The 14,204-nt window shown below is 34.1% G+C and overlaps 2 protein-coding genes across 2 annotated transcripts in view; one reads left to right on the top strand and one right to left on the bottom strand.

Annotated features, from left to right (window-relative positions):
* The window catches only part of LOC142349625 (uncharacterized), a 343,675-nt gene that overhangs the window by 320,570 nt on the left and 8,901 nt on the right, over nucleotides 1–14,204 (bottom strand). The window lies entirely within an intron of this gene.
* The window catches only part of LOC142349624 (5-hydroxytryptamine receptor 1F-like), a 166,626-nt gene continuing 160,437 nt past the window's right edge, over nucleotides 8,016–14,204 (top strand). The window contains exons 1-2 of the mRNA XM_075401315.1: nucleotides 8,016–8,034; nucleotides 8,563–9,234. The gene's annotated coding sequence lies outside the window, so the exon portion shown is untranslated. The remainder of the gene's footprint in view (nucleotides 8,035–8,562; nucleotides 9,235–14,204) is intronic.

Genomic DNA, 14,204 nt, shown 5'->3' with positions numbered 1-14,204 from the left:
AGGTGCCATTGGGCAGTTTAAAAGGGAATATGCTCAAAAAAGGCGCTCAAACAAGCGAAAGGTCTTGTGAAGATTTTCCATGTGGTATATGTAGAAACAATTGTACTACAGTTAGTATACAATGCTTCAAGTGTCTCAAATGGTTTCACGGTGACTGCACAGACCTATCAGAGGAATAAATCAAAACACTGGGGAACATTAATGGATGTTTTTGGGCATGTCTACATTGTTGAACTAAAGTCGTGATTCCCATAGATCAGTCAAACATTAAAGATGAATTATCTCAAAAAATAAAGATATGAAAAATAATTTGACATCTGAATTAGATTCATTCAAAACTTGACTTTGAGATTGCATAAGAAGTTTTTACAAAAATACGAATTCGAAAATTTCCGAAACAGAAAACAGCTCTCTTTAAAAACATCAGGTGACAACAAAAAATTTTAAAAAATTAAACATAAAAAAGATGACCATTTTTGGATTTTCCCAAATAACCCAAAGATGGTACGGGGACAATTTTTTTGTAGAGCTGATCAGCTACGATAAGAAAAAAGCAGAACATGTGCTCAGTCTTGTGGTATTGAAAAAAATCCTCTTTGAGTATGTTTTCCGGCTGGGCAAATTGGAGGAAGCAGCACAAAAAACACGTCCAATTGTAATTGAGTTGACAAATCCCTAGAACTACCGACTGCTCCTGATGTCGAATCAAAAAATAAAGGCTCAAAATCTTTACGTGAAAGCTTTCTTATTGAAAGAAGATCGGGAGAGAGAAAAGAAGCTACTTGACTATCGTTTGAAACTTGCTCAAAAACTGAACATTTACAGATCAGAAATCAAAATTAGATTAGGAGCGCTATTCGTTGAAAACCATTACATAGACACAACTCTCTCAGTAGACAGAACTTGTCAGAAAATAGGACGGTCAGAGACAAGTTCACGTTCATGACTAGAGGAAAAAAATGTACTGAGGATAGTTTTATTGAACTGCCGGTCTTTTTTTAACAATTTATCGCAGAATGAATTTCGATTTATTACTAAGATCAACATGCCTTTGACATTCTTTGCTCAACGGAAACATGGCTTAGAGACGAAGTAAGTATTTGAGACCTTTTCCTAACTCGACAACTTTTTTGCAGTCGAGAAAAGATAGAAAAATTGGAACTCACGGTGGTATCATTATTAGTCACAAAACAAATCAGGCAACAGAAATTGAAACAAACTTTAATTTTTTATCATTTTGTGTTGATTTCCTATGTTTTCTATACGCTCAATACGTATAGTATTAGCTAAATTGGAGTCGCTTATCGACTCCAGCACGCAGAAAAAAACTGATAAGTATGAATGTAATGAATGAATGTTATGTAATTTTTCACAAACAGACTGGATTACTTTTTCTAGTAGGAATGACTATAAGAAAAACTCTTATACGAACTATAATTATGGAACCTTTGCTCAATTCTCAACTTTAGCTGCTGTCCCGACATCTTTCTTCGCAATAATCTGCAGCAATGTAATCTAGCAGTTGAGACAAGCTTCTTCTCTGACCACAAACTGATCACAGCAAAAATTTTTATCAGAGACACAAGGAAAGAACAAAAGCCTCTCTTCCAAAAACTCAATATCAACAAGGCAGATTGGCGGTTACTCATTCTAAGTCAAATAGATACCCCAATGACCTGCTAAATGGTTTTTATCAGAGTTTTTGTAATGCTTGCAAATAGTCAATACCTCATGTAACAAAAAGCCGGCTTGAGGACCCATCTTACAAGTTTTCACACAATGTACACATAGAAAACCAGACACTAAGGAAAACAAAGAAAGAAATCAGAAAAATTTATGTTTTTACAGGTGGAATTGAATTTATCTTTGCTTAAGGACAAATAAAATTTTGTCGAAGTTTTCCGTATTTGCACAAACAGCAGCCAAAAATTTTCAGGTGGAATATAATAATGATCGAGTTGCTGCAAGGTCTCATTGCTTAAAATGTAATTGCCTCGACAATTATTTGGAATAGAATGCCTTGAAGTTTCAGTGTTCTGATCTTCCACTGTTTTGCCGTTGTTGTGGCTAGGACATTCAGGAGGGTCAATCGTAACCTCTGGTTCACTAGTTTTCTCCTCAATGTTAAAGCTTAAAGCAAGTGAGGTGTTGATCCAGTCTTGGACAGCTTTTTCACTTTTCATTGAGCTCCTAGCACTTGCAGTTGTTTCAGTTTGACTATCTTTAGAAACGGCGTCCAGCAATTCAAATTCTTGCAGAGTTGCCTCTGCTAACAGTTTCCTGTTTTTTTCCTCCAGTTCATCTATTTCCATTTGCTTTTTCTGTTTAGCAAGGCGAATGGCTGCCTCATTCTGTTTTTCAATTTCTTCGCGCTTCATATTAGCAATTACGTAATCATATTTACGTTGTCTAGAAGTTTTTGACGAGGCCATAAGTGAGGGAAGTCTGGAACGAATGGAGGCCCTTGGTTCTTGGACTGGAACTCACTCACTTTATCATCTGCAGAGTTGGTGTAGTTTCTGGCTGAAGTGAGTATCTTGTCTTTCTTAGTTGGCATTGCTTCCAAGTAAGACTCTAATGAAGGAACAAGTGCATTTGGATCCTCCATTTCTCCAGCAAATGCAATCAGGTCTTCATTTTGGTCTACAACAGTCATAAGTGCTTCGTTGCACTTTGTTACTAGGCGTTCAACTTTCACTCGCCTACTTTGACTATTAAAAAAATGAAGGATATCTTCATGTATAGCATGCAATTCAGCTTCACCCTTTGACCTGGCAGCGTACAATTTTTTGACTTTTTGATCAAGACTATTAGACATCACGATGTTATTATTTCCAAAGACCAGCAAAACTACCACTGCAAACGGTTATCTATTATATGCACACTCTAAACAAACCAAATCCTCGCAAAACAAACCCATAGCAAAAGGCACCAAACACAGCAAACTGTCGACAGTCTGTAAAACACACCGCCCAAAGAGCAGAAAAGGTCCTCGAGCACACAGTGCCCAACAAAAACAGAAGTGGAGCGCTGAACGTTATGCGCTTAACGCGGAGGGAGACAAAGGACACACGGGATATCGAGCGAGGAACGCGCGACGAAACGGAAACGTGACGGACGGGAAGTCGGGCGAGCACAACGCTTGACGCAACAGAAATGCGACGGACGGGAAGTCGACCAAAAAACGCGCAACGCAACGAAACGGGACGGTGAGAAAGAACGGGCGGGAAATGAGATAGGAAAGAACTATGTTAGCAGACCACAGCAAAAAACTCAACCAGACAGCCGTAACTCCAGAACAAACTTAAGTCACACCCTAGGAAGAAAAAGAGAAGCTACTGCAAGACAGTCTAGCATAGTTCATTATGGGGCTTAATATATCAACAAATTAATTTACTGCAATACAGTAGTACACTAAAAGGATGAAAAAGTCGAGAAGTTTACCAGCCGTAACACCAGAATAAACTTAACTCACATCCTAGCAAAACCCAAACCAAAAACAAACAAAATCAGCATACTAACGGTATTAAACAAACTACAGCAAAATTGAATAAACTACAATAGTGTATTTGTAGACTAAGATAGTTGGAAAAGTCAAGAAACATTCCAGCCGTAACTCGAGAATGAATTTAAGTCACACCCTAGAATCCAACAAGACGAAAACAACCTGCAATCATACAGGTAAACACAAATATACAGCAGCAAAATCAATATAATACAACAGGAGAGCTAGTAAATTAGTTAAGTTGAAAAGTCAAAGGACAATCCAGCCGTAACTCGAGAATAAACTTAAGTCAACAACTTAGAACAACTTAGAAAGCAATAAGACCTAAACAACAAACCAGCATACTAGCACACTCAACATACTACAGCAAAAACAACGACATACTTCATCACATATGACGTACATCGAAATTCGGGAAAGTAACGGATGAAAACGAAAAGCGAAGTTTTGGAAGAGCGACGTTACTGAAAAATGGAACACGGAGAATTGAAAAGTTAAAGGATAAAAAGGACGCGGACGAAAAACGGTACATAAACGAGCGATGAGCGATACTATGGGAACTCGATAATTTTTTGTAGGCCGGAGGTTGCGAAAATTTTCACAACTTTTTCTGTGTATTGGGTTTCACTCAATTAACGAACCTTCTGAACCTTCTTGTTGGAAAATTTGATTTTTTGACAAATTTGTCAAATTTTTATGCTTTTGTCCAATTTTTCTCTATTTTTGGTCAATTTATTGTAATTTCTCTAATACAGTAATCCAGTGAACTGGACGGTTTTATGCCTGAAAGTACGGTTTATCAATATTCGGTATTGATTTTCTATGTTTTTTGAATTGCAAAAAAATTGACCAAAATTTTGCAAAATCGATCAATTTAATATAATATTCTATCAATTTTCCCTATATCAGAAGTTATTTTTTGATATACGAACCGACTGCATCATTGTTTTTGAATTTTTGGTAAATCTAACAAAATTTCCAAAATCAATGTTTTTTCTTCCCAAATTTATGTTTGCGAGGGCCCCTGTTCTATTTTTTTTCTACAAAGAATAGTTTATTTTTACTAACCCATGTGATATCGAAAAAAAATAAATCGGGTTGGGTTTCTTGCCGTATCAGCTCAAAATCAATTTAGGACTCGGCATATCTGAAAAAGGTTTTCAGTTTTGTCTTACAGTTTTTAGAATTTGTTCATTTTTTTGTTGAGCCGTTCTAATAAAGATGATCCAGTCAAACGTCTTGAGGGCTTCCTCTAAACTCGAAATCGTGTTCGTACAGGGCATTATAGATCTTGTCCAAACAGTTGCTCAAATCTGGTTGCAAACTTTGGATGGAGTCCTTTTTTTGTGAAACCTCGGCGTCTGCTTTTTTCCCTATGTGGTTCATGGGCTGCAGGTGCGTACCAATCGACAGCGTGGTAACGAGTAATTATCGAGTAACAGCATGATACCAATCGACAGCGTGGTAACAACGAGGTAGTTTTGTTTGATTGAGGTAATTTTAGACAACCCTAATCAAACACTTTCCAGAGAAAATCTATTGTTCTGTACTTGACTTCATAATCGGGTAAAAGTTTCACAGGGGTAATATTTCCCATATACTTTTTGTTTAGGAAAAGTGGCTCGATTTTGATGCTTTGATGCGGCACCATATTAAAGGTGCAATACAATCTTTCGCAGCTTCATTTCATTCAAACCATATATATATATATATATATATATATATATATATATATATATATATATATATATATATAGACGATATAATAAGCAACGCATAAGCATTAATGTAAGCATTAAGACGTACAAAGCCACGTATTTGTATTATCAAGTTCAAGACGACAAGTGAAACTTTGACGGCAAGATTTTTTGATGCTCATTTAACAGGTTTTTCCGTCTGATGTCACTGACGTCAAATCAGCTCGTATTCAATCGGCAATTGTCTAGAAGACCTAAAAATATTAAGCCGAAAACCAGCTTAGTCGATACATATCGTGGTTATAATTACTTAAAATTAGGTTAAATGAACTTTTTCGGAAATTTCTACGTATATTAGAACGTATTTAGTTCTTATTTTAAAGTTTAGAAACACTCGATTCTGATTGGCTAATATTATTCGTTCTTTTACTGCGTAACATCAGCTAATTGTGGCTGCTTTTGCTCCAAAGTATGAAACATGTTACTTATTAAGTGTTAATTTGACAGAAATATACATGACAAATTTGGAAACCCTCTAGGCCAACTACAAAACATTTCTCGTAATATTAAAATCAGAAAACCAAAAATTTTCAAAATATTTCCGATTTCCCACTTTTAAACAAAATTAGGAAGAGTTGGGATTAAATTTCAACTTTAAGAGAGTGAATTTGAAATATAGAGTAATATAGCTTCATTTTGGTACACTTCTTATTTTTTCATAATGCGAAAGCAGATGTTGACTTTTTTCAAGAAAGCTATTTTCATTTTTGAGTAATATTAGTTTACATAAGTAATTGCGCGGAGAGCCGTTAGTAACATTTCAATCGTGTTGTAGAGTCCATATTTCATGTGACAATAATTTATGTGACATCTTTTTTGTAGAATCCATGAAACAGGAAAAGTGAAATCTGGTAATAAAAACGAGTAAACGTACTCAAAATTTTGGTACACGTAGACGCCCGTAAGGTTTAGTTTTTTGGATCAAGTTCTACAAAACATGAATTTTATTTTTTATAAACGGTGAATAGTATATGACCAAATTTTCTATCCTTTGTTGGGTACGTTTGAATGTGTCAGATGTAATCTGCTCAATATATAAATGTTATTTTCCTTAGTTGCTCATGTCGACAAAAGACCGTTTATACCTTTTTTGTGAGTTTCCCAGTCGTCTCGCAGATTTCCTGGATATTAGTTTTACATTAAAACATGCAATTTAGAACCTGGGACGTGATATATACAGGACTAGACTTTGTACCAATAATCCAGTTTCGAGCTATGGTCTTCCGAGTTACGTAATTATCTTCAATTATGACTTGCAAAATGTGGATCCCATTTTAATTAGGACTATGTTACCATTTTTTATTCGCACCTTGTAGAACACGAGCTATTCTTGCAAGCAATGTTGATTACGCGAACTGTTTTGAATTCATTCTGTACCAATTGTGAATTGAGCGAAAGTGCATTAGAGCATTGTTTATACGATTGATAAGGTAGAAGGTACCAACTCATCTGTAAGTCTGATAGTTACATAGACCTGCAATTTGTGTGTTTTTAATACAAATGTACGCACTCTTTTTCTTCCCTACTTGCCTAAAAAGATAATATTATATTTTCCACTTATATCCACAGATGCAAGACACAAAATCAATATGTGATCACGAATACTTAAAGGAGTGATTGCGTGTGTGTACTATATATATATATATATATATATATATATATATATATATATATATATATATATATATATATATATATTGTGTGTGTGTATGTGTGTGTGTGTGTATGTGTGTGTATGTGTGTGTGTGTGTGTTTGTGGATAGGGGCATGATCTTGGTATAAATAAACATGGGGCGGATGCAGCTGTGGGAGAGGAGTGGTCCGGGGGGTGGGGTTGGGGGTTTCGGTTGTTTTGGATATTTGATATTGGGTAGGCTATTGGAAGCATTGCCATGTGAATAAAGTTGGACGTGATAACTGTTTTCTTTGGTTGTGCCCAAAGGACTCTATCTGCTCACAGCAACACACACAACCCAGTCAGTTTTAACAGATCATCTCTGGTTCCAATTAGCCTACTGTCCATAGTGTCGAAAAACACTAAAAACGTATAAGGAATATAAAGCTTAATGTTCATTTCACTTTCAAATGGAAAATGAACATAAAATTTTTTATTCCTTAAAATCTGCCCTATAAATCAAGATGTTTTTTTAGGGAGGAGTTTAAGTTTGATTCAAAAAATAAAAATTGTTGAGAATTTTGACGACTAAGGATTTTGATAAAATTAGTCTTAATTCTCAAAAATGGCCAAGCGTTTTTGTCAAATAAATATGTTTCAAAGAATCACATATCATTATTCCCGAAACTTGGGCTGCAGATAAAAAATACATTCAAGAATTACTGTTTTCAAAATGATTTCTATCAAATTGACAGAAAGCTCTAATTCGGAATAATAACAGTTTACCCATTTTGGGGCAATTGGCGCTCAATATTTAAATAAAAGGAAAAATATCAAACAACCCTCCCATTCCCATCGGGAATATCTTAGCCATTAAATTTACCCCTGAAAGTGATAGCAATACAAAAACATCAAAAAACACAGCCAACAAACCCACCATCCATTCAACTAACTCAATTTTAAACAGCTTTGCTCGAGATGCGAGCAAAATATATTGATCAATTTATATTTATTTTCTGTTACCAGTAGCATAATTAGCGTCCTAATATTTTCCCTCCCTCACTTTCTAATTGATTTTCAAGCAAGCCCCCTGCCAGTCCCAACAAAAATGGATTGCCGCTGGGAAAAGTCTCCTTGTTCAGTTAGAAAATTGAAAGGTAAAAATTGTGGAAAAATTTTGAACGGATGGGGAAAATGGTAAATTTAGACAAAAAGCAATAGCTGGCTTTAATTAGGAGCAAATTAGGCAATCCTGAAATAGATTTTCAATTGAATTATGGCGTTTCTTTTCCCTTATTTTCACCCATGGCAGTTGTTTGATCGTCTATTTTGAAGAAAAAACACCATTTCTTTTTTCAAAGACTACCTTTGAAGTCAGATCCCATTTTAAGACCTTTCCCTAATTTTGATGGAAATTTTCAGCGCAAAAACCGAAAAAATAGGGAAAAATGTTTTTTTTTGTTATGATTGGAAAACATTGAAGCATTAAGGTTGTACGTGGTTGGCCCAGAAATTGGCCGTGAACAAAGTGAAATAATCTCGCCTTTTCCTTTTAATTTGCTTTGCTTAAAATCTGATTAAAATTAGAGAAGAAAGGATTGAGACGGGAGTTACTCAAATCCTGGCTTTTTATTCAATCAAACAATAGAACGTCCACCTATTTTCCTTATCCCTGGTAAACCAAGGAATAGCGCGATAGAGAAAAATTTCTTCAGCTATTTTTTCATTACTTTTTGTTGTTACCCACATATTTCCACCCAAAGTTGGATAGTGAACTTACATTTGTACCAATTTTTCCCTGTTGAGCTCTTTTCCTTATTTCCTTTCTGATATTTACTGAAAATTGAATCTGCTATTTCTACGCTTTAATTACCATGCTTAGCTTTACGTTTCTCGCGGCGTGAAATTGGATTAATTTGAGGTATTTTTTTCCCGAGTTAATCAACATTTGCCCACATTTTGTAAACTTATACTTTGATGTTGAAGAAAATTGAGACCGTTCAATCTAAACCCTGCGTGGTCAATTCATACAATTGCCTAAGATTTTAATAAATCGATCTCTTTTCTTTATTCAAAATTTTGGCTTTTCCTTTTTAATTTGAAGTTCACGCTTGACTTCCTCCTTTTACTCGTGGCCGGTCGAGCTCGAACGCATTGCGAATTTTAAAATTTATGTACGTTGCGTATCCAGAATTTCTTAATATTGTCACTTTGACAGTCCTTTGTGGAATTTTAATTTTCTGACCCATTCACTTCTGGCCGTGAAGAGATTTCTTCTTCTTTTACTGCTGTTGCGAATTGGTATAACTTTACGACAGACAAGATTTAGCTGGGAGTGAACAATCAAATGTGTGCAGGTATTAACCGTCTGTTTTCTTACAGAATATAGAAATGTACAGAGCAGATTTCCATCCTGATTACTGTATTATAATGAACACTGAAACCATGAAGTTTCTTTTAAAAAATAATTTGAAACTCCTTTTTGATACTACATATCTTACTAGTGTAACATTTTAGATGTAACTTTTAGACGGAAAGGCAGTGAGAGTTTTCATTTCAAATAATTTGTTTCCACTTTTGTGTAACTTACTCTCAATTGTTTAACAAAATCCCTTAACTAGTGTAACATTTTAGATGTAACTTTTAGACGGAAAGGCAGTGAGAGTTTTTCATTTCGAATAATTTTTTGGCTCAAATTTTGGGAAAAATATTTGCTGAGCAATTAAAATTTAGCCGTACACAGGAAAAATCGATCATCCGTATGAAGTACTGTGCTGATAATGGAAATTTCATGTTACCTTGAAGACCAAACCAGAAAACTTGATATATATATATATATATATATATATATATATATATATATATATATATATATTAATTTTAACATATATATAAGCATGACACAAACCCGCATCATGATTCTGAATTTACTAAAAATATCAATTTTTCTAAAAAACGTTTTTAAAGTTTTCAATTTTTGAACACTGAGTCTTCTAAAAGCGGCCGATCTAAATCTACTTGAATCAAGGAATTTTTGAAAAATTCAAAAGAAGCAAAGTTATCCAATGAAAACCTGATTATTTTGATCCAAGCGAAATTTGTTATTGGCAAAAATGAATCAGAGCTCCGTATTTAAAGGTTTTGTAAGAAGCAAAAGATTCATCGAAACGAGTTATCGTTAGAGCGTCCATTTGCTCATGAGTTGATATCTGTTTTCTGAAGAATTTTTCTGCTAGTTGTTTTTCTCAGTATTTTAAACAAATTTATCCAAAGAATTGTTGTCTTTTTGATTATTTTTTGCTCAACAGAATTGATATATTGATTTTCGAGTGCTTTTAATGTCGCTACTGTAACTAAGATATATACGCCCTGAGATCTTTTAAGAGTGCTGCATTATTGCCTATTTTTTGCCTAATCAAGAAGATTGAAAGTTTAAAACAAAACATATTATTTCAAACTTAAAAAATGAAAAGGAGACATGTTCTTGGAAATATAATTTAATTTTCCCAAATTTTGTCAATTGCAAATTGTATTTAACCTTTTTTTGATATTTAGGGAGAACTTGAACGTACGCTCATAAAAATTGATCTTTAATGCGTTTTTGTTGCCTATCCGAAAAATAAGATTATCGTGTCTCTGTTTCTGAGACAGTAGCTTTTTGTACAGTCAGTCAGACCAGTCTTGTAATTAGCTTTTTCGTTAGCTGTGAAATTTTGAAACGCAGACAATCATTGTGTATCGTAACTCAGTTAAAGAATCAGCAACTGAATTAGAATGTTATATGTGTATTTTTTGTAAAAAATGATACTCTTTCATTTTTTAATATAAGTATGTCATATTAATGCATAAAATTCAGGCTGTGAAATTTGAATGGTAATTACAAAAAAAAACTTATCTCCGAAGACTTACTTGCTGTTTATATTCCGTCAACAATGGAAAGTTTACAGATAACATGCAGTCATAAAAAAATGAGGCGCAAAAGTTATCTAAACACCTGAAGTGTGCTTGGCTCGAAAGTTTTATGCCCCTAAACTGAGGGCGTTGAGCAATTTCGTACAATTAATCAACCAGTTACAAATTTTTTTAGCAAAAAGCAATTAGTGTATGGGTAAATTATTCAGAGTATCGATTCAGGTGATCTTATAAAATTTCGTTTAAATATGTAAAATCTTTGCCTAAATATTTTTAAAAATCATTTCATGAATTCAATTTCAAACTGATGGTTTGGTAAAGGAAAAAAATTAATGCTAATTGAGTTGGATTTTATTCCTGTAATGTAGATACGAAAAAGGTGCTGATATTTGCTCTTATATTTTTTGAATGAATTGTATTGCAAACAAAAGTGGCCCCAAGTCGAGACTGGATGTTTAACTTTTAAGAACTAGCAATTTTATTACAAGTTATTGTAAGTTTAGGCATCGCCATAAAAGTTTTTTTTACAAGTTTCTATAAGATTATCAACGAACTTATAAGTTCTTACAAGTTTACTAAGTAAACCTTACATGTTCTTGCAGGTCAACCATCCAACTTATAAGTTCCCAGAAGTTTACTATTCGATCTTATAAGGCTCTTACATGTTATCGCTTCATCTTGCCTAATGTCTGGAAAAAAATGAGAACGTTGAACATGAATGTACTTATACTTTTGCTTCGACATATATTTTTGCAAAAATAAAGAAAACATCAGAAAAATTCTAATCTAAAGCAACAAAAGAAAAATCCTTCCATCTTCAATCTTCTTTTTTGTAGAAAAATTTCAACCTGGTCTTCATTTCTTCAAAATTTCTTGATTTACTTCTTGATCTTCAAAATTCTTTTTTTTCGATTTTTCTTTTTGTCGAAGTTGAAAAAAGTTTCTTTGAGAGTTCCTTCGGATCCATGTGGGTCCTTGTAGAGTTCTTTAACAAAATTTTTGAATATACACATGCACCACATGTAAACACGCATACATCCACAAACACACAAACACACACACGCACAAACGGACACCACATGCACACACACGCACACACACACACACACATACACACACACACATAGACACACACGTTTCATGAAATAATAGTCGGATCTTTTACGTATGTTCCCCCCGTACGTTATGCTCTCCTAAGTTACAGAGCACGTGCCAGTCCACAGTAAATCTTTATGTTAAAATTTGGTATGATTTTCTGCGGGGGTTGCAAATAATATGCGCTCACCAAGCTGGGGGCACAAACGGAAAAGATCCAATTAGTCACGTCTTATTGATATTTTTATCACACGAATCATTGACTTAATAAGATTTGAAAATATAAATGAAGAAAGTCACTATTTCTACCCTTATGGTGAAGTTTGGAAGAAACTTAAAAGTTAATCATCAGACTTGCACGTTCTTGCAAGTTGGAAATCTGACTTGTAAGTTCTTGTAAGTTAGCCGTCCTGTCTCAATCAGGGGCTCTTCTAAATAACTCAAACTGTTCTCTGTTACAGTGGCAAACACGTTTGGCAGTTTTTTCCATTTCAAATAAATATTGTTTCCCGAACAATTGATAAAAATCATGAGCCAGAAGTTTCAGAAAATATGACTGGAAGTTAACAACCATAATGGTTTATTTCACCATTTTTCTACCTTCTTTGTGCCTGTTGGTTATTGTTTTTCATTTTTGTTGTCTTGTTAGGCTTACAGGTGAACAAATTCCAGTTTTTGGAGAAAAATCATTTTCTATCTTTTAGAGTGACGAGGTTTATCATCATTTTCTAAAATTAAAGTTAATGCCTCCCAATTTTTGTCACATGAAATATCCAAAGTTTTAGTCATTGCTTACGCATGCAACGCTTAGGAAACTTTTGTCGAAAATAAATACTTCTAAACTAAACGTTTGCAAAAAGACGATAGAATATGGTTTGGGTAAGAAAATCGAAAAAAGAGGCAAGAACTCTTAATGTTCTTGGTTGATCAACTAAACTCGTTTTATTGTGTCATACAATGCAAACTGCTCAACATTCATTATTCTGTCAATAAACTCTTCATTGTTGATTTCCTTATTTTCGATGTTCCCAGTTTAGTCTAATTACGAACAAAAAATTGTTGCTCATTTAAAAGAAGACATCTCCTTGACTAACCAAAAGGTCATTGTTTGACTTGACCTAAATGGCTCACAGAAACCTTCGAGACCCATGAAACGAGTTTCGCTCGACCTTTAAGAATTTTTAGCACAATATTAACATGGGTTCTCCACTGTTTGCTTAAAGTCAATAAAAATTTGATATTTTAAAATCTGAACCTTTCAAGTCTGTTCATAAATGCGCTGCACTAAACAGGGGTGTACTTGAATGGGAGCTCATAGTCACGTGACAGCCCAATTTGAGGTACAATTTTATATTTGCATTCCAAATTGACAGCCCCAATTAGGAATAATTGACAGTTTACACTGTAGATTACACTTTCCAATTCAGGGACTCACTTCCTTATCAATTTGCTTCCTGGCTGAGGGAAAAATCCAGACTTCTGTTGAATTAATTCGGCGAATTATTACTATTCTAAGTGCTCATCTTGCATATTTCTTCAGAGTTAGTTGCATAAAACATTGTGCTTTTTTCGAAGATTTTACTTGTTCTGTTAGAATGCAAATGCTATGGCAGAAAAAGTACATAGTTCTAATGGTACTCTGAAGAGTCGCTGTTTTTTTAAACAAAAAGATTACTCTGAGAAGAGTAGAAAAAATATAGAATGGTTTTCAAACAAGCTTCGTTACTTTTGTAGGTAGACAATTTCTTGACTATTTGAACTTCTTGACTATGTGAAGGTAAAGTAGACAGCTTGCGCAGCTTAATGTTGCTTATCGTAGCAAACGGGCTTCCAATTTGTTCGTATAGGGCAAATCAACAGAAGAGTAGATCTGCCTCATTTCGTGATGTTTGGATGTTTTCATACAATTTTTTCTGCGTTCCAATTTTAAATTCAACTTGAAGTTTGAATTTCAATTTGAAATGTTTTAAAACATATTTGAAAGCGAAAATTATTAAACTTATTGTGCAGCAGTTATCAGCCGACACGAATAAAACTCTAAGATTATTTTTGACATTGTGCACTGGTGTATAGCAAAAGCTATTGTACTTTGATAATTAATCGACACTATGTGTAACAGTCTGCATCAATTCTTTTTTTAAAATCATTAATCGCTTAAACGTTTTTTCTCGAGAAGTGAAAGTCTTCCGGAAGCTTGAGATTCTCATGGTATTTTACGCAAGCAAACTCTAAAAATGGTATCTTTTTTACTCCCGCTTTCATTGATTGTACCCTCCTCCCTTCTCTTATAATTAAAATAAATTTTGCATTTAACTATAAA

This window comes from Convolutriloba macropyga, chromosome 11 (assembly GCF_964194025.1).
Source record: "Convolutriloba macropyga chromosome 11, txConMacr16.3, whole genome shotgun sequence".
NCBI classification, from domain to species: Eukaryota; Metazoa; Xenacoelomorpha; order Acoela; family Convolutidae; genus Convolutriloba; species Convolutriloba macropyga.
Note: the sequence above shows the minus strand (reverse complement) of the source record. Positions and strands in the feature narration are given on the sequence as shown.